At 38.6% G+C, this 19284-nt stretch overlaps 1 protein-coding gene across 1 annotated transcript in view; it reads left to right on the top strand.

Annotated features, from left to right (window-relative positions):
• The first annotated feature begins 501 nt into the window (after positions 1 to 501).
• il1rapl2 (interleukin 1 receptor accessory protein-like 2) overlaps positions 502 to 19284 on the top strand; it is a 205501-nt gene continuing 186718 nt past the window's right edge. Inside the window, exon 1 of the mRNA XM_057349250.1 lies at positions 502 to 940. The gene's annotated coding sequence lies outside the window, so the exon portion shown is untranslated. The remainder of the gene's footprint in view (positions 941 to 19284) is intronic.

Genomic DNA, 19284 nt, shown 5'->3' with positions numbered 1-19284 from the left:
AGCAGAATATCAGCAAACAGTTCTTAAACATAGGACAAACGGCACATATTTTAGAATGTGTATAAAATAGTTTTCAAACTAATTTCGAATTCTTCACTGGTAAATAAAAAGAATCTCCGTATTTAAGACTAGAAAGGTTTCAGTGGTGCTGAAGAACAGCTCCAGTGAGCAGCACACTGCACACTCCACACATCACACTCGCTTTGAGAACAAGTCCCAAACATTTCACCGCTTTCGATTCGCCAATTCATTTAAACTCAAAAGTGTTTACAGAGTTACGTTTGAAATCCATTTTCAAAATAAAACACAAGATTCGTTCTCAAATCACATACAACGTGTCAAACACCCTACGCGTTTACTCACAAAGTTCTCCTTACAGTCGAGTGATTCACAAAAGCTGTGCGAATCGGTTCGAGCGAATCAGTAAAAGGAATCAGATAACAGACGATTCGTTGGCGAATCGTACAACCATACTGCATACTGCATTCCTATTAAGTGTAATATGGTAGTGTGTCGTTGCGAACAAACCCATGTAGCTGCATGTGTGTGTGTGTGTGTGTGTGTGGCGAGATTGTCTGCTTTATGAAACACACGCGAGACGCTTCCAGTGGACCGTCTTCAGAGGGGCAAAACAGCGGAGAAGGGGGAAACTCTTCTCTTCCAGGCGCTGCTCAAACAAGGTGATGGGATGGAAGTTACATGCGGATTCCCAAACAGTTCGAGCAGATGATAAATGACAAGGAGCAAAGATAACTTTGGTGAAGTGCTTCTTCATCTAGTAGTATATGACTTTTGACGCCGTGTGTCTGAATTTCGATTCGTATCGCTGGACTTGCTTTGCTCTTATAAAACCACTTCTTCATGAAACACCTCTGATTCAGATTTGTGGAACTATCACAGAGATCCGCACGGGAAGCCGCAAGCTGTTCAGCACCATCAAGTAAGTTAAATATATCTGAAATCGATGTGATGAAGAAGCTGTCATTGTTGCTTATGCATCATCACACGTTCACAATTTGGATTCAGTCACATGCATTGCGTTTTTAACGTTACACAATTTTTAAGCAATATTTTTAAGGCAGCATCAAAAGTGGCGAGGGAGGATTATACCCTTATTAAAATGAATCGTGGTTACCATGGTAAAGTGAAACTGTGCCATTGTACTCATGTAGTCAGGTTGAAATTGAGTATAGCCTAAAATGTTTAGCTAGATATGATGCATTTTTTTTTAGATTACCTGACATGCCTGTAATACAGTAAAACTGTGAAACTTGTTAATTAGCATGCACTGCCCTTAAAAACTCAATAAGTGTACTAGTAAATATGGTGTTTTGGCAACTATGGCATACTAATGGCAACATTTAGGAGTAAATTTACCTTTTATGTTAAACGGTTATGTTGACCATGTGTGAATTTGTGGAAAAAGACTTGCACACTTCTGAATAGATACTGTACATATACATTCACATAGTGATTTTTGAAGCCAAACAACTGTTTAGCACTTTTTATTTACTGAACGAAATGAATTCATTTATTTAACCTCTTGGTTTCTGCTCATGGCTCACTGTCTTTATGTTTCAGCAATCTATTTGTGAAGACCCATCATTCAGTCTAGAAAGATTCTACATAAACACGTGCATTGGTTTTATATAACATGCATGTAAGGTTTTTCAGTTTGTGTGTGGTGAAATGACAGACTGCAGTATGCACTGGTTATTTGTAAATGTCAGTTTTTGATGCATTCAGCAACAGTCTCAGAGTAGATTGGCCAATGCTGCAGAATTAGATCAGTTTACACGTAAATCTTGAAGTTTGGACTGCACTACCTCCACAAAATACCTCAGCTCTCTGCATGCTACATCCTTGAGGGTTTATTCCCTACATTATTATTTTATGTTTTATCTTTTGAACATATTACATTGTACATACTGCACAAATGGTGTGTGCAATACAAGAACATTTCAGGTTCAAATGTGTCAAGGATTGGTAAAGGAAAGCACTTGCGGCACATTTAATTTCTCTTTCAGCAGCCTTATACTGAATTACGTGAGGTTTAAGACTTTTGTGAAAAGTTTGCCCTTTAATGATTTCCATTTAAAATGTCTTATGTTGACCTATAGTACAAGAAAGCAGTAAAAAAATGAATTGGACTTTCTAAGTATGAAAAATCAACATGTGTTTGTAGATTGTAGTTCACCAGGTACAGTATGTGGTCACGGCACTCTCTCTCAGATTAAAATGCATAAAGTGAATGAACTTTGTTTTGACTACCATAATAAACCTTGATAAAGACTGAAAGGTGATCAATGTGGAATTTCAATAGTGTGCTGGACATGAAAAAAATCATGTTTCAGCTTAAGACTGAAGAACAAGCAGAAGCAAAGTTAAAGCCAGGAGAGCATCTTTACGCATCTCCCGTACGACAGTGCCGCAGAGCTCTTGAACAAATCTCTGGCTAAATGAAAACAGATGATGGTGCCAAACCCCACGTGGGTACTGCTGTGCCTCTGCCACCACCATTTATCACCGTCAGCTCCCTCGGCCTCGCAAAGGAAAGCGTACCCTCACGTTCCCCATAGAAGAAATTCTAATCTGCTGCTTTGAATGGGCTTCTTTGTGGCGTGGGCGTCCAGACCTTAAACCAAGTGGAAATCAGCTGAATTTGATTCTCGTGTAAATTGGTGACTTTTACTCGCACAGTGGACCGGCAACTCGCGGACGCGATGAGCAAAATGCAGGACTGGTCAAGGCCCGCGGTTCACAGTTTCAGTCCCCAGACGTACAAAAAAGGGACCGGAATTGAGAAGCGGAGATTAGGACGACCCTGTGTAGCCAGCAAACGCCTTCACAGTGGATGGCAGAATGAGTTGTTTGTGTACTGATAAATCACAAAGGGCTAGCATCTTTCCGCCCGCTCTTTCTGCGCGAGTCGCACACTCCACTGAACACGGTAATAGCTGTAACCCGAGGATGAATAGATTTATTTGAAAGAATTTTGCAAACTGACATTTATAATTAAGTTTCTCAAGTGCAAATCCAGTCTTGATGGATGCTCAACCGATCAGTGTATGGCCATAATCAAATAGACTGAAAAAGAGGAGGCTACTTAGCATTTAAATGGCCCAGGGGCTGTTAAAATAAGCCAACGAGAGCCATATAAATATTTAGAAGGTCTCTTTATGAATGTGAACAGATGAAGAAGGTCAGAAGGATATGGAATGAGGTGAAACAGGAGAACAATGTTGTTGAATCATGAGAAATAATATACAGCCTGTGAATTTAGCTTTTGACACGCTTGAACCAACAAACATGTGATCCTCTTAAAAATAGTGCCTTTAAAATAGTAACTTGATATACTGTATATCGTTGACATTGTGTGTGTAGTAATTTTCACAGTTTGAATAAACAAAAAAACAGATGAGTCACATGGAAAAACCAAGTCCATCCCAACATACAGTATATCACACATAAACAAATCTATAAAATTAGAATCAGGTGTTGGGTACAGAGCAAATACTATAGGGGTAAAGGGAACAACACATTTCTTATTTCCTAGCTTAAAGGAGTAGTTCACCTTCAAAATGTCATTTCAAACATGTATGACTTTCTTTCTTCAGCAGAACATAAAAGAAGATATTTTGAAGAATGTTGTTAACAGCCCCCCATTCACGTGCATTGGTTACAATAGACAATAGTAATTGGTTACAACATTCTGTTACCAACATTTTTCAAAATATCTTCTTTTGTGTCTGCGGAAGAAAGAAAGTCATACAGGTTTGAAATGACAAGAGGGCGTGTAAATGATGACAGAATTTTCATTTTGAAGGTGAACTACTCCTTTAAACAGTTCAGATAAAAATGCAAATACAAAAGAAGAATTTCTTGACCTTTTTGTAATACGGCAAAGTATTTTATTATATAATATTATATAATATATATACTGCGTATATTATTATTATTATATTATTGCTTAAATTATTTCTATGTGAACTTTTAAAGTAATATCAAATTCAATAATGTATTCTCAAGTAACTCTTAGCTTAGTTTTTAAAACATGTTTTTTACCATTCATAGTGAGCCACCTATATAAGAGTACATAAAACCAAATGTGTGCACTTCCTTGTGAAATGATCAGTCTCACTTCTCCATCTGCTTTCTCTTGATCTCTCTTTTCCTCTCGGCTGAACGGATGAAATGCTCTTATAGAGGAAACAATACGTGCTGTCCTGAACTTAGCAGACAGAAGCATGAGCCATGAATAATTTTACACACCTCAAGGAATTAACTCGCGCAAAAAATGAAAATTCTCACATAGTTTACTCACCCTCACACCATGCCAGATGGTGCCAGATATGACTTCCTTTCTTCGGTTAAACATATCAAGATTTTTATCAAAACAAAGCATCACTTCAGACTTAACATGTCCCATACAAATATGCCAACAACATCAGGCTATCAAAACAAATATGATGACACGGCAATAAATGCCATTGTTTTTTGTGTTTATTTTACCACTTAAAATGTTAGTTTTGATTCTGCTAGACGTGTTGAAAATAGGGATGCACGATAAATTATCGTCCATATCGGTATCGACCGATAAATGGTCATTTTGAGTGTTATCGGTATCGGCCGATAATAAAATTTAGGTTGATAAATGATAGCCGATAAATTATGAATCATTTTCTCTGGTTAAACCACTTCAACTGCACAACTCACCGTTAAAACCTCGTTCTGTCACGATCATTCACTTACTTATAACATTGTTAATGTAGGTACAGTATGTAGATATTTCTGAATGTGTAAATTATAGGAACAAAAGCATATTTTTTTAAAGCCGATTGCTGTCTGAATGCTTTCTGTCTTGACACATGTTAGACATGTGGCTATTAAAAACATGGTCCTTACCACCTCAATTGGACTGTTGATTGTTTTGTTCTTGTGTGCTCTTCAATGCAGAGCTAAATTTAACTCAGGCAAAGAGTGCTTTATGTCACTTTGCAATTATCTAAAACAAAGAGCAGAGGCAGTGTTGCTATGCCATGAAGCACAGGAGCCAGGATTCCAACCACAAAGAAAAACAATGAACAGCTAGAAGTGATAGAAGAAGAGCTTATGACAGCAAGAAACAATCAAAAGCCATGTGCTCACACCAACACTAGAGACTAAACCCCGACGGCGACGCCAGGACCAAAACACAGCACGTGAACAGAGCGAGTCAGAATCCAAACACCATGCTCAAGAGTGTCACAATCCTGTCACTAAAAACTAGAAAAGACCTCACAGAGGTGACAGGACAGTGACGTTATTGTGAGGAATACAGATTTAGTGCATCTCCATCTTCGCCAGCCGACTCCGACCGGTTTCCTTTCGTGATGTTATTAGAGTTGGCGTAATAGTGCCAGCGTGGCTCTTCACTGTACTTCTGTCACCTGAAGAGAGAGATCTTAGTGTGCTATACTGCCAGAAAGTGCTTTAACAAGGCATAGAAGCCAAGACCGCTTAATAATTCGAAGAACATATAGAGCTCCTGGGAAACATAGCACTTTTCTGCTTTGAGATGACAAATTATTCGGAAAACAGTCACATACATTCCAACTAACATGAAAAGTAAATCTCAACAAAACATCGTTTTCACAATCACTGATGCTTTAAGGTGCTACGCAAAAGAAAACATCAGTTGAAACGCTGTAATTATTTGCCGAAATGCGCGGCGCGTGTAATTTTCCACAGGATATAAAAAATGATTTCGATCGGTGGAAAGGAACAATCATTCATCAGACCTGTAATTAGCAATATGTAAAATCAGCAAGAAAAGTAATTAGGGTCAGATGTGTTTATCACTTGAGGCATGACTGAGATAATAACCACGCTCGCCCTATAATCATTCCTGGCTACTAATCAAGTGATTGACATTTCTAATAGTAAGTGCGACTTTTCTTTTAGAAATATGAGTTTGCGTGGGCTGTCTTCAGTCGCTCATGCGGTCAATGTGAAAAGACCAGTGCATGCTGGGACAAGCTATGTGAAGTCCTTCTCTTTCCCCACGCTGTTTCTAAAGGATTTTGATAGGTTTTCCCAAGATGAATTGATAAATAATGTTACATGTTCTTTGTGTTTTGGAGAAAAAAAGCGTTATGAATAGGGATGCACGATCATTTATCGGCCATATCGTTATCGTTAACATTAAAAATGACCATTTATCGGCCGATACTGATATGGCCGATAGATTATCATGCATCCCTATACATAACACTTTTTTCTCCAAAACACAAAGAACATGTAAGATTATTTATCAATTCATAATAAAATTTAGGCTGACATATTATAGCCGATAAATTATTCATAATTTCCTCAGCTGCACGCTGCTCACAGTTAAAATACAGTATGATCATTTACTTACTGCTATTAGCAAAACATTGTTGATGTAGGTACAGTATGTAGATATTTATGAATGTGTAAATTGTAGGAACAAAAGGATATTGTTTGAAGCCGACTGCTGTCTGAATGCTTTCTGTCTTGAGACCTGTTAGACTTGTGGCTATTGAGGACGCCTTTCTGGGTTGAATGAAGAACATCATTCATTTGTTTATTAAATAAACATTATACCAGAAAAGTTTAAAAGTTAAAGAATCTTTAATTAGCGTACAGTAGGCTTGGTACATGATTTTCAGGGGGAAAAATAATTTTCAGTCCCAGAAAATGTTATAATATTTAGATAATGTATATCGGCCAATATATCGGTTATCGGCTTCCAAGGTTCAAGAATGATCAGTTATCGTTTTTGGCCAAAATGTACATATCGGTGCATCCCTAGTTATGAAATCATCATATACCTACAGTATAAATAATGTTTAAAATCATTTCTCATATTTATGGTAAGTAGAAAAAAACTTTACACTCTGTAAATGAGAACATACCATAATAATGTTACCTACCTACTTTCTACACCTTTATTTGTTGCGCAAATGTAAAGTCGAGTCCAACTGCTTTTAATTTCAGCAAATAATTGCCTGTTTTAGTCCCGGTTTCTTTGTTTCTCCTACAGTGTTCTGCCACTCAAGGGGGCGTGTCCCGGTGTGTTCACGTAGGAAAGTGACATTGTCAATACATACCCTCTATAATTAACTTTCACAAGTATTAGCACACCTCTCCTCAAGCCAGGTGTTTTAACATATCCTCCACAACACACATTAAAGCTTAAGTTTACAACTTTAAACAAATGCTTGTTTTAACCCGTGGTCGAGTATGGACATTTTCTAGGTTCATTTAAACAAGCATTTGGATTTGTCTAGGTTTTACTCAACCTTGGGTGTTGTTTTAAGGATTTTTTTAGGGAGAGGTGTGCTAATATTTGTGAAAATGACCAGAATGTGTCTGCTGTATGACAAACAAAATCTCAGACGTTTGAGAACAAAATGGATCCTAAACCTAGTTAGTGGCCTACTTAGACAGCATTTTAAAGGGATAGTTCACACAAAAATGAAAATTTTGTCATCATTTACTCAACCTCTAGTTGTTCCAGACCTGTATAAATGTCTTTGTTCTGTTGAACACAAAGAAAGATATTTGGAAGAATGTTAGCAACTGACATTTCAATGGCACCATTGACTACCATTAAAATGGTTGTTTGTTTTCCTAAATTCTTTAAAATAGTTTCTTTTGTGTTCGACACAACAGAAAAGTATATACAACAATTCTTTCTACTACGGTAGTCAATGGTGCTCCAGAAATCACTTTAAAGGATCATAGGCAGGCTAAAGGCTATCTCAAACAGTAAGCATAAATATCTCATATTTAAGCATAATCACATTGTTGATTATAAATACATTTTATTCATATATTATTATTCAATACCAAGAAGTTTAAATAAGACAGTGATACTATTATTTTAGCGTGCTTAATGTTGAAAACTCTTTCAAACGTGAGTAATGCAATATGGCTCGAGTAGGAGTGTACAGTGTTCTTATATCTTCATGGCTGTGATTAGGCCAGAGGCACGAGGCCGGAGGCAATCACAGCCATGCATATATAAGAACACTAGATACACGACTACGAGGGCGATATTGCATTTATACATCAGTTCGACGGCACAGGTGTGTAGATAAACCAAAAACAACGTCGGAGTGTCTTTAAACCCCTCCGGTTTTAAAGGAAACGGGGAACTACTTTCTTCCGCCACGAATCCAAGCCCAGCATAACAGTTAAACCTCCGCTACTAAATCCAAACAATCACGTCTTTTAAATTTGCGCTGTGCTGAGAGAGACTTTTAAATGGCAACTCACCGAGAATGTTATCCCATTTCTATGATCTTGGTCGAGACCCTCGCGTCCCGCGCTGTAATCTTTTTAAACAATGAGTGCACAGCGCTGTGAATAAATTGCTAGAGACACTGCCAACACGGACAACGTTTAGTTTCACTTAAAGTGTGTTCCAATTATCATGGTGTATGGTCGCCACCTAGTGGCCATTTTTCAGTATTGAAGTTTGCGCAGTGTTGAGATTTAGATGTAGAGATAGAGATTTAGACATCGTACAGCAGTAGCCTAGTTTCGGTTCACAACGCGAACAATCTTTGCCTTGGAGAAAGACATGCCTGTAAGTTTATTTACTATCTGTAAGCGTTCATATTATGTGTTAACATAATATTGATTCTTGGAAGTTAAACTGTGATCGATATAATGACAATGAAAGAAAGTCCCATCGCATCACATGTACACCCATGTGCAGATCGCAGTGCACGTGTTTATATGTCGGCTATACCAAACGAATTAATGTGCAGTTAGTCATTTCATATCTTGTTTATTGTATGCCAGTTTCACAAAAAAAAGAGAAAGCATCACAGAAGTAAACATTCTGGAATGGATAAACTGCTTCTGTTTGCTAGTAATCTAACTTCTTTAGAGTAACGCAGTTGCGAGGACAGCATAGTCCGAGTTAGTTTAGCGGCGGGGTGATACGTCAGTGAAACGGTTCAACGGTCAGTTCCCGTGATGATCCTGGTGGTATACCTCACGGCTGATTCGAGAACCAGAGAGAACTGATGTATATAGCACAATTTGTGTGTGTTGTGTGGGTTCACATTTGTAAGAAGGCTCGCATAGTCTTAGAACAGAACCTGAATGTTTGTTTGAATAAGTAAATAAATGAAATAGGTTTCTCATTATGGTAACTGTTTGCAAAGTTACAGAACAATTGCATCACGGCACAAAAAAGTCCCCAAAATGCAAGGTTGTCTCAAATGACAATAAATACCAGGTTAAAAAGATGCAGTCACTGTAGCTGCTAGTGAAAGATACTGTTGCGTTGGAGAGATAGAAGATGAGAAAGACAATGGGTTTCTACTACAGCGTTGGATGCTAATGACAGAGCCAGTGCGCACTTGTGGTGTCATGACTCTGTGCGCTCAGAAGCCTAGCGCTGGCACGAGCATGTGACACCCCTTTCTGTTAGAAACACCAGAGCCAAACTTAAACACAGCTGGATAGCCTGTCTCCATGTGGCACAGAGTCAATATTAGCATCATTCTGCCATTCGAACAGTGAGGAAAAGCACACGCTTCAAAGGGTTTTGCTTTTCCTATAGCATAAAAGCAAAGATACTTGTGTATTATTTGTTATGATTGATGAATGTTCATTTTCTATAGAAATAAAGAAAACAACCTTGATTCTGCATCATTCTGAAAACGAATAAAAAGTATAGGCAAATAATGTATTTACAGTATGTGTCTCACACACATACATTTAAACAACAACAAAAGTTTGTGTTTTTAAAACGTTTCACAAACACACAATGTTGGCAAGATGATCTGCATTCACACAGATTCGTGAAAATGAGTGGAAACGCTGTATTATGCATGCCAGGTCAGTCGTTGGCCTTGTCATTCTGTAAAGAAAAACTGTGCCTGCACACATACGAAGGCCCGGGTTTAACTGAAAAGTGCTTTTTGTGTACCATTCGCCAGCGTATATTTATATATTATTTAGCGTATGTAAACAATGTGTCTCCGCTGGTCGTAGTGCTGCAGTAACTTTTTGCTGGCGAAATGTTGATAAGCACAGACACACAGTCCTGTAGGCCGTCAACATTCGCAGCTAAAGACTAATCTAAACATCTATACATACAGTATATCTATTTATTCAGTTATGTCATAAAATGATGTTGTGTTGTAAAAGTGAGATGTTTAAACATTTCAAAAATGTAATTGTGAGGTTCTGTCTTTTAAATCACTTGGAGGCATTAGAGAGCAGATTTACCATAACAAATGAGAATGAGTTTAACTGTATATCATGGTCGAGAAGACCACCGCTGACAAGTTTACTCTCAGTTTAACAGTTCTGTAGCTGTATCCAGGTCACTGCTGTCATCCTCTGTTCTCACGAAATGTTCAGTCTGTTTCACTTGTGTTTTAATTACATTTCATTTTCTAGAGTGCTAATTATATTTGATCAAACATGCCGTTGTAGAGACGTTCAAAAATAAAAATGAGTGCATAATTTACCCTCATTCAAATCCCGTATGATCTTTCTTCTGCAGAACATAAAAGAAGATATTTTGAGAAATGTCAGTGGTTTTGGGTCCGTACAATGTGTCATGATCCAGCCCGTGTTCGACTGCTGTCCTTACTTCCTGTCCTGTCCCGTGTTTTGTTGTCCTTTGTTGTTGGTCTTCCTCTGGTGTTTCTTGTTATCTTGTTAAGTTTATTTCCCACTGCAGGTATAGCCCTTGTGTTTCAGTTGTCTTTTGTCAGTCGTTGTTTCATGTCTATGGAGATGTTTAACAGTATGTTGTTCTGTTCATGTTGATTTCTTGGTTTCTTCTTATCTGTGGAGTTTACTTTTAAACTTTAACATGGATCTCTCCCATTGTTGGAAGTTGTTTGGTGATCAACATTCTTCAAAATATCCTTTTTTGTGTTTTTTGTGTTTTTCAGGTTTGAAATGACATCAGGATAAATAAACAATATAATTGATAAGTTTACCAGCAATATAGCAACATTCCAGTTCATTCTCATATAAAATTAGGTTTGTTTCCATGGAAAGTTTCCAACTTTAAGATTTCTCCGAATCTAACCCTAGATTCCATCTAGAACCCATCTGATAAATACATAATTCCATAGGACTTGTCGATTGTGTCCCGGCCACTTATTGGAAGAAATGATCAAAATAAACGGAAGGTGTGTATTAACATCTAAAAATGTGTGGAAGACGCGGCCCGCACTGCTTTCTCCTACTTTTCCAAGCGTTCGCATCTATGCCTGTGAGTGTGCTTATAAAGTCTACATATAAAATAACAAACTTGCGCATAAAAAATACGTGACTGATGCGAACGTCCCTAAAAGGAAAGGCATATACAAAACGTCATTATTTAAAATCTAATTCATACATAAAACACTTGAGTGCTTGCACTCTATTGCTATGAATCGTCATTTTTAATTCTTGTTTTTATTATCGTCTACTGCAAGATTAACGAAGATCACAATTGTATTTGATGCTCGTCTCAAATAAACTGTATAGTTTCATGAACTGTATAGTTCAAAACTAATTTTGAAAGTTCATTATATATTTGTTCTTTTTTTGACAAACGTAGCCTGCATTATTTTGGTAAAGTATGTGACCTAAGTAATAAAAAATAACCTTATTACTTTTCCATCTGCTTCCCCTGCGTACTCGATAAATCCTGCTTGTTTATCATACACCAGGGGTTTCCAAACGTTTTCAATATGGGGGTTGGCACAGTCAGGCTCCGTGGTTGGCACGTTTCCTCATAGCAAGAAGGTCCCCGGTTCGAGCCCCGGCTGGGAGGGGAAGCATGTTCTCCCTGTGTCAGCGTGGTTTACTCCGGGTGCTCCGGTTTCCTCCCAAAGACATGCAGGTTTGGTTGATTGAGGATTCCAACTTGTGTATAGAACAGATTGTGTAGATTGACTAGTTCTTGCCATGAGTATAGCCCTGCTGGATGCTGGAATGGTGTTAAGAACATTGAAGTATGTTTTCAAACTTTCTGTGAGGCAACTGCATGCCGTATTCTTAATATAAACGTTCTGCTCCTGAAATGATTGATTACTGTTAGTCTCAAAAAGTCAACATTTTACACATTAAAACTTTTTAAAACTATGGAATAACTCATATGTAACTACAGGGGGGTGCCTGCAGGATTTTATCTCAGGGTACGCACAGAACCCCCACCCAATATAAAGCTCTCACACACGCAAATACTCAAGAAATGCCACAAAATGAATTCATATATTAGAGATATATAGCTGTTTGAAGCTTACTCTCCTCCTCCCTGTTTAAGCACCTCCTCGCTGTTCGTTTTAATCTCAGGTTGAATGTTCATTAGTGCAAGTCCAGTAAACCTGGTGTCTTTCATCGTGTTGCGCCATGCACACACTGCAGTTTCGGAAGTGACAATCGCATTTAAATACGGGAGTGAATTCACAAAATTATCATTCCACGCGTGTACGGAATAGGTATAGTCACTCCCGCATTAAGTGATGATTGTCACACTGGTAACGCTGTTCTAGCATTTTACAGCTGTAAATAAGAATATAAGCCTGCTATTTTTACGGCTAAAGACTTTAATTTAAAGTAAACTACCGCTGACAGGCGTGCTTTGTTTTGTTTATACTCGGAAGGCTGTATCACCCTTTGAAGTGTTGCCATGTTCATTTCTTTTTAAGAGCTTTTTATGCTTGATATTTGCTCTTTAGCTCATAAAGCTAAGATCTATGAAGATGTGGCAACATGTTACTTTAACAGATCGTGTGTCATGGCTCTGCTTCATTTAGTCATGTTTTTCTTGGTCCTGTAGCAGAGCCATGATACAGTCTTTGGTTATGTGTGGAGAGAAACATATTATTGTCCTTTTGACAATAATATACGTTCTCTCCAGTGTCTCGTCATTGGCCCCGCTCCTCTCCTTTCCTTGTTATCTTTCCCTGAGTGTTTCATTACCCACACCTGCCCCGTGTCGTTATCCCTCGTTTGTGTTCCCTTTATATACCCTCATGTTTCATTGTCCTGTGCTCGTGTATTGCGTATGTTTATGTGCGTGATGTTGTGCTGCTTCATGTTTCGTGTCATCCTCTTGCCTTGTCCATTCATCTGTTCCTAGAGTGAGTGAGTGAGTGAGTGAGTGAGTGAGTGAGTGAGTGAGTGAGTGAGTGAGTGAGTGAGTGAGTGAGTGAGTGAGTGAGTGAGTGAGTGAGTGAGTGAGTGAGTGAGTGAGTGAGTGAGTGAGTGAGTGAGTGAGTGAGTGAGTGAGTGAGTGAGTGAGTGAGTGAGTGAGTGAGTGAGTGAGTGAGTGAGTGAGTGAGTGAGTGAGTGAGTGAGTGAGTGAGTGAGTGAGTGAGTGAGTGAGTGAGTGAGTGAGTGAGTGAGTGAGTGAGTGAGTGAGTGAGTGAGTGAGTGAGTGAGTGAGTGAGTGAGTGAGTGAGTGAGTGAGTGAGTGAGTGAGTGAGTGAGTGAGTGAGTGAGTGAGTGAGTGAGTGAGTGAGTGAGTGAGTGAGTGAGTGAGTGAGTGAGTGAGTGAGTGAGTGAGTGAGTGAGTGAGTGAGTGAGTGAGTGAGTGAGTGAGTGAGTGAGTGAGTGAGTGAGTGAGTGAGTGAGTGAGTGAGTGAGTGAGTGAGTGAGTGAGTGAGTGAGTGAGTGAGTGAGTGAGTGAGTGAGTGAGTGAGTGAGTGAGTGAGTGAGTGAGTGAGTGAGTGAGTGAGTGAGTGAGTGAGTGAGTGAGTGAGTGAGTGAGTGAGTGAGTGAGTGAGTGAGTGAGTGAGTGAGTGAGTGAGTGAGTGAGTGAGTGAGTGAGTGAGTGAGTGAGTTCTACCCTGTAAAGTTTGTATCAGACGTTTGGTTGTGTCGTTTAGTTTTGCCGTTCTTGTTTTCATTTTTGCCCCCTCGTGGGAAGTCTTTGTTTTCTGTTTGTTTCTTAGTTAGTTCCTGATTTATACCCCCTCGTGGGTTTATGTTTTGTTTATTTAAATAAATATCTGTTAACCCCGTCATTGCCATTGCCTGCCTGCATCTGGGTTCTTCCACCCCACTCCGTATTTCTTGACATCGTGAGAACTGCTAACCATACGCACAATTGATTTATTTACTCTCATTCTCTCTTGCTTTCTCAACATGTCATGAGTATATATAATATACGCTGAGTATACGTGAATAAACACTGTTTACAAAAGAAAGTTATGCCACTGCTTCATTCGTCTGTTCAGCGGACCAGGGCCACCAGACCTGTAGTTTGTGTTCCTGTAGCTCAACTGGTTAAGTGTTGTTTATACAGCGCAGGGGTCATGGGTTTGATTCCCAGTGAAACACAACTGACAAACTATACACCTTCAACACACTTTAAGTCATTCAAAATGAAAGCATCTGCCAAATGTATAAATGTACAGCTAGGTTTTGAACGACAAGTCTGACGTAAATCTCCGAATTGTGAAGCACACAAACTGCTGATTCAGCTAAACTCCGCTGGAGGCTTGCAGACAGTTTTTGCTTATGTGTGGCATATGTTGTTGATATTTTGACAAAGTCCCGAAAATGCACCTACTTTTCTGGCACAGTGTTTTCCTTCATAAGAGAGTCATTTCCTATACTCTCATTTTAGGCGTACTGTATAAAAGCAAGCTACTGATTCTAGAAGGTTCATTTTAGATTTTTTCTCCTAGACACTTTCATTACTAATTTGTGTATTTTTACATGTTGGCATTGGTAAGCTATAACATTTAGAGCGTATCCTTCTCTTGACATCTCTATAATTACAGTGTTTCATTTGGTAATATTTCATTTTCGAGCTTTACTGAAATGACATCATAAAGAATATACATGTGTAAAATAAGTGAGACCTTTACTCAACAAATGCTATCTTTGGGACACACTTTCATTCTTTTGCGTATTTTACAGTTACAGTACAATTTCTCCAACATTTAACACATAAAATTAAATTCACAAAACCTTTGACTCTTCTGGCAAAATCAAACAATCACCTCAAAATTGTGCATTTATTAGACACTACATGAACAGCATCCAGAGGTATAGTTACAGAAAAATAAATCACAGTTGTTTTTAATAATACATTTTATTCATTTATTTTTTGTAAAACTGTTGTAAAAGCAAAACCACACTAGCCGTCGAGCAGTTAAGACTGCGGTCTCACGCCTTATGGCCGAAACACAGCCACACGGAATCTAACAGAACTTATTCTCATGTGAAGTCTACAAAACAATAGAAACACCTATCAATATATTGATACCAAGAACTAAATATGGAGGAGTTGCATAATTTATATCTCATGTATCATATTTGTCAAATGTTTGAACATATATCATCCACGGTTCAGTGGACAGGCAGAGGGTCTCATGAGATTCACACCGCAGTGGCTTTCCTGCCAGGAGCTGTATATAAATTCACAGGTCTGACACTGTCCCAGTGTGTCTTGAGTCATCAGCCTCTCTTCCAGGTTGGAGAAGCTGTCTGGCATCCCAGCAGTAGCACACTTTGGATGAAGTGCAGTGGACAAGCACAGGTTTCGCAGCAGAGACATGTCTAAAAATGCAGCCTCTTCTTCTAGATGTGGTTTATATGGTTTCTCCTCCTGAAACAATCTTCAGCCACTGAATAAGACAAGCCTCCTTATCTCAAAACCCTGCCAGCCGAAGAGCAAATTACTGCACATTTAATTGTCATTAGCACTGTGAAATACACTTTATTTAAAGCCTTTATGTACAGTATAACGCATTATAAAGGGTTATTAAAGTCACCACGAAACAGATGTTGCGATTCACTTCTTTTCCGTATCGTGACGTACATCCGAGCGAAACGGCTTCTGAAATAAGACAAAAATAAAGGGCGGGGCTTTATTTTGCCCTTCCTTTTTGATTGGTTCGTTGTAAGTTGGGCCTGGAGGGGAGGGCTAAAAATGCCTGGCAAAATTTTCAGAATTGTTTATATTTGTATATTTCTAGTAAATATTTCCTTTTTTTACGCACTCAAAGTGAAAGTGACGTATTACAGTACAAATACATATTGAAATGTCTCTTCAGGGTTATATACTGTACCCATAACAATATTTGTAAGTTTGGAAACAACTCCTTTTGGAAACAAAACGGCTTCTGAAATTAGAAAAAATATATAGGACAGGGCTTTATTTTGCCATTCCCTTTTTGATTGGTTCGTTGTAAGATGGACAGTCAGTATAGTCCTACCTCTTTTTTGTTGCTGACATCATGTGGTGAAGAGTTGTTGTTGTTGAGAGGGGCAGAGGAGCTTCATGTTTTTGATTAAGTGCAAATGAATTCAAAAATGATAATGGTCTGCATGGATAAATCATTTATAATAATTACTGCAACACTGTGGAAAACACTTTCCTGTTTGATTGCATGGTGATGATGCATTATAATTGTTCCTATTGTGTGTTGTAATACTTTAAATGATATTTATAACCAAATTAAAAATGCAAAGTGTAACATTGAACTGATAAGTGTTATAGTGTATTAACTGTAGTTACAATAATTCATAAGACATTACAATGCATTATAAGGTGCATTACAAGGCATAATTAATACATTAAAACTACTTTCATAATGCATTATACATATATGCTTTAGTAAAGTGTTACCCAATGTCCGGTAACACTTCAGAATAGGGGGCAATTCTCACTGTTAACTAGTTGTTATTAGCATGCCTATTATTGGCATATTGGCTGTTTATTAGTACTTATAAAGCACATATTCTGCATGACCATACTCTACATCCCTAATCCTACCCAATACCTAAACCTAACAACTACTAACTATTAATAAGCAACAAATTATGAGTTAATTGGGGGAAAAGTCATAGTTAATGGTTTGTTAATAGCGAGAATTGCCCCTTATACTGAAGTGTGACCCAATGTTCATATGAAGCAAAATACAAAACAAAATACATTTTGTAGAAACATATTTTCAAAACATCTCGGACATTTGGTTCCACAAATAGACGGTTTCATCGGACACACGGTTTCACAGTTTGTTTCAGCTCCGACCCCAACCAAACACAGCTGAAGCAGCTAATCAAGAGCTGCGTCTGAATTCGCTCACTTGTTCACTCATGCACTATTCCCTATATAGCGAATGCTAAATAGTCCACTATATGGGGAAGAAGTGAATGAAAATGAGTGAACAATTTCGGACACTGACGTAATACAGTATATCCTGCGTCTGACAGTACTGTCGCGGACAGTCGTCATAACACTACACCTGTGTGGCTTTATGGATTGTTTTGTAAAATGCTAAAGTTCATTTTTACATTATTTGTCACGTTTATTGTAGGCTATTAGTTTTTAATGAAGAGAACAAAACAAATGTTTGCCACGTTTATTTACTATTACATTTATTACGTTTAATAAAATTACTTAATATATTTAAAATAAAACACTGCTGTATATAACATTCATTGAATCTGTTTATTCTCAAAAAGTAGAAAATAACTGTCAACAAGAACAAACACAAGTGTATAAACGTACATTTGTGGCATTAACGGTCACTCTCCTCCAGCCGATTCTAATCAGACGGTTGATTCGCATTGTACACTCAAAATCAGAATGCATTGTGGGTAAAAAGTAGTGAACAAATGTAGGGAATGAGTTGTTTACTCAGAATTCGGAAAACACTACAAAATGGCGGACACCCGATATAGTGCACTATATCGGAAATAGGGGGCGAATTCAGACACAGCTAAGGTGTTCAGGGTTGCTTGATAATTACAAACAGGTGTGTTGAAATGGTTGGAGCTGCAGTCTGCTGGATGGTAGCCCTCCAGGAGCAGGGTTGGAGATCCCTTGGCTAGTAACATAACAATTTAGTTAACTTCGGTCTGGCTAGTGGCTAGTGATATAACAATTTCTATTATCTAAGTTATATTAATAATAATATTTATATTAGTAGTTTATTGTATATTGTGATTGTGTTAAACAGTTTGTTGAATGGGTTGTGTAACTTTGTTGCATTTAGGTTTAGCCAAGTAATGTTTGTTCTCAGGGGCGCACTGGAATTTTTTCGCCAAGAGCAGGCCACCACACCCCTCCGTTCGTGTTCCGGTTCCTCTTCCGTCTGTTGGCGATCGCGTTCTGGGGAGTGTCCCCCTCCGACCGTTTGCGATCATGTTCTGGTTTTCCCGGTCTGTTCGTGATCATGTTTCCAAGGCTGCCAATTAAACAGCAACCCACCGGTGCTCCAGATGGCCAGTCAGCCCCTTGTTCTTCTACTGGTAACCCAAAATAATACTAGACATAATTTTAACTTTCTAGCTAATATAATTTACTTGTTCTTTTGCTAGTTGATATTATGTTGTTAGAATCATGCCAATTTATTGGCTAATTGTGTCAGCAATGTCCCCTGAGGCGACGAAAGGGGATGACCTTACTCCATCTTTCCTTGGATTTCTCCACAAAGAAAGCCTTGAAGCAGAACTGAGGAAAATGGCTGCATCTCATTGACACCTACATACATAACTGAGTTGTTCACTTTCATAGATTCAGTTAACCCTGCATCAGTAGCTGATGTTATTGAAACAGTTTAGCATAATGCCATACTACGAAGTACAGCCAGTTATCAGCCAGTAAAATACTGTGACAATATACCTCCTGCTCAAATGCCAATGGAACCAGAGTCAACAGAAGACCTAACAGTCTGTGGAATAAACCCACTTAGACTTTACGCAGCTCTGGCTAAAAGATCCAGACAGATTCCTCCTCAAAGTAAGCAGGACCAAATCTCAATGACGAATTGCTGTGAATTTAACAAAACCAGCCATTCATTGAGGTAGTTCAAAACCTGCATACCCTGGAGCCTCGGGGACCAGAGTCAGACCTAGTCTGAAAGGAATAACCCCCAAAATAGCAAGCATACTTGAGGAATTTCCATCTCTGGATGATTGGCTTGTAAAGACAGCCAAGCGGTGTCTGTCAAACTCTCTCTGGTAAGGAGGCACCTCTTCTATGGGTGCTTTCTTCAGAAGGTGGAGTATCTCCTCCCTCAAGACTAGAGCCACCTGGGGGGGTCATGCTCCATGTTTCTACAGACCCAGTGAGACACTTTTGACAGAACTCGCCATGCATCATAATATAAAGAATGACCCTCAGACCCTCACACCACACAGCGAGCATGGACTCTAGCCCTATGAGGGATCAGCTGACAAAAAGCTGGTTTGGAGTGCAGAACTTATCCACATCAGCAGTGACAGCATCGGCGAAAGCTTTTCCTGAGAAGTTAAAGAAAACCTTCTCATGGATGTCCATGACTTTGGTCA

Source organism: Triplophysa rosa, linkage group LG13 (genome assembly GCF_024868665.1).
Source record: "Triplophysa rosa linkage group LG13, Trosa_1v2, whole genome shotgun sequence".
Classification (NCBI taxonomy): domain Eukaryota; kingdom Metazoa; phylum Chordata; class Actinopteri; order Cypriniformes; family Nemacheilidae; genus Triplophysa; species Triplophysa rosa.
The sequence above is the reverse complement of the archived record's forward strand: the minus strand, read 5'-3'. Positions and strand labels throughout refer to the sequence as shown.